Source organism: Benincasa hispida, unplaced genomic scaffold, assembly GCF_027475165.1.
Source record: "Benincasa hispida cultivar pf3 unplaced genomic scaffold, pf3_genome.v1.1 HicScf23, whole genome shotgun sequence".
Classification (NCBI taxonomy): domain Eukaryota; kingdom Viridiplantae; phylum Streptophyta; class Magnoliopsida; order Cucurbitales; family Cucurbitaceae; genus Benincasa; species Benincasa hispida.
The window spans coordinates 1-2,674 of NW_028326305.1; the positions used below are offsets into that span (position 1 = coordinate 1).

Below are 2,674 nucleotides of genomic sequence, written 5' to 3' on the forward strand. Positions count from 1 at the left end.
CCATTGCCTCTTTCAACCAATGGAAGATGGATTGTCGACGCCACAACAGGCCAACGTGTGAAGTTAATGTGCGTAAATTGGCCAGGACACATGCAAGCTATGTTGCCAGAGGGTCTTCATCTCAGGCCGCTTGATAATATCACCGCGTTGGTAGCAAAGTTGCGGTTCAATTGCGTGCGTTTGACATACTCAATTCATATGTTCACACGCCATGCCAATTTGACTGTTCAACAATCCTTCGAGAATTTTGATCTGAAGGATGCCATGGGAGGCATAGCTCAAAACAACCCTTCTATATTGAACATGACAGTCGTTGAGGCATATGGAGCAGTGGTTGATTCACTTGCTGCACATGGGATCATGGTAGTTTCTGATAATCATATAAGTCAGCCAAGATGGTGTTGTAACAATGATGATGGCAATGGCTTTTTTGGAGATCGGTACTTCGATCCGCAAGAATGGCTACAAGGAATCAGTTTGGCAGCACAAAGCCTAAAAAGCAAATCACAAGTATGTTTTCTTTTTAAGAAGATTCTAAATAACTATAGTTTTATGGATGACTAATGCAACATTTTTTCAATTTTCCTGTTAGTTTCTTTATGGCTTCATTTTAACTATTAAGTTTTAGCGAAATTTTATAAAATAAGAACAATTTCTCAACGCAATGTGAATATGTTTAAAAATTTATATAGAGAGAGAGTAATATAATTGTATACCTTTTATATTTTTATCATAAATTAACAATAGTGTTAATCCTAAGATATATTAAAAGTACCATTAATAACTAAATTTGGACTATCAAGAATACAATAGAACTAGTCTTAAATTATAGGGGTCAAATAGTATTACAACCTATAGTTTATCATGAATTTATACAATATGCTAACCATTTGCATGATAATATATACGTAAAAGGTGGTAGCAATGAGCTTGAGAAACGAACCGCGAGGACCAAACCAAAACGTGGAGATGTGGTTTCAATACATGAGCCAAGGAGCTAAGCTTATTCACCAAATTAACCCAAATGCTTTAGTAGTAGTTTCTGGACTAAGCTACGACACCGATCTGAGCTTCTTGAAGAACAGGTCGTTGGGCTTCAACTTGGACAATAAACTTGTATTTGAGGCTCACTTGTACTCCTTCACAAATAACATGGGTGATTTTTGGATGTCGAAGCCATTAAACACCTTTTGTGCTAATGTCAACCAAGGATTTGAAGACCGAGTAGGGTTTCTTGTCAGAGGACAAAACCCAATGCCACTATTCGTGAGTGAATTTGGGATCGACCAAATAGGCACAAATGAGGGACAAAATCGATTTTTAAGTTGCTTTTTTACCTATCTTACCGAAAATGATTTTGATTGGGGCTTATGAGCTTTGCAAGGTAGCTACTATTATAAAGAAGGTGTAAAAAATGCTGAGGAAACCTTTGGTGTCTTAGACTCAAATTTTGCATGAGCAAAAAACTCTAAACTATTTCTTCAGAGATTTCAACTTTTGCAAACCAAACTTCAAGGTACAACTTCTTAAGTTATATGTTACTTTTCTCCACTTACAATTTTTTTGAAATATTTTCAATTTATATCTTAAGAAGAAGATTTATTTCTACCAATTTTCTATATTCTACTTTTTTTCATCCTAACTAGCTTAAGAATCAAAATGATTGCTCTTAACACAGATTCAAGTTCAAATCTCACAACAACATTCATAATGTACCATCCTCTTAGTGGTGGGTGTGTGCGAATGAACAAAAAATATCAACTAGGAATTAGTAGCTGTAAGACCTCTAACCGTTGGAGCCAAGAAGAAGACGGTGCTCCTATTAGGTTGGCGGGATCTATATTGTGTTTGAAAGCTGTAGGAGATGGGCTCCCTCCAATTCTCTCTCAAGATTGCTCAAGCCAACAAAGTGTATGGAAATATGCTTCAAATGCCAAACTACAACTAGCCACTATGGATAAACAAGGACAAGCCTTATGCTTGCAAAGAGCTTCTCATTCCCATCAAATTGTGACTAATAAGTGCATGTGTTCAAATGATTCTCAATGCCAAGAAGATCCACAAAGCCAATGGTTTGCACTTGTTCCATCAAATTTACGTCTCATTTAATTGAAGTCAAGAAGTAATTATATATATGTTGAAACCTTATTTATTCATCCAAAAATTTATTATTCAAATAGGGGGGAGGGTGTATGTCACATTATGAAGTTCATAAGTAATCGTTGTATTTCTCTTTCTCAACATTATTTATTTAATATATTAGTAACCCACTGAATATTTTAGTCCAAGTGGGAGATTGGTGCTATGTTGTAAAACACGGCCAAGTTCTTAATACTGCACACAAATTCTATTTTAATCAATAAAAGTTTTGTTGAAACATTTATTCAATGAAAGTGTAATTGAAATTTCATTATGTAACATAAATCCAATAAACGAATCAATGCCTATAGTATGAATACTGTTACTTTATGTAGAGACATATAAGAGATCAAGTTATAGTATATAACAAAAAAGGTCATAAGTATCTGGATGGGATTGGATCCTCGTCTTGGGGACACTATGGATGTTGTATACTTCGTATAATGATACAAACGATGTGATCCCAAAATCATTCATGTGGAGACGTGCGAGTAGGGGCATCCTATGCAATTATTCAATAGAGGATCAGTGGGAG

At 35.3% G+C, this 2,674-nt stretch overlaps 1 pseudogene; it reads left to right on the forward strand.

Moving 5' to 3' along the window:
* The first annotated feature begins 3 nt into the window (after nt 1-3).
* Nucleotides 4-2,109, forward strand: LOC150030406 (glycosyl hydrolase 5 family protein pseudogene; annotated as a pseudogene).
* The last annotated feature ends 565 nt before the right edge of the window (nt 2,110-2,674 follow it).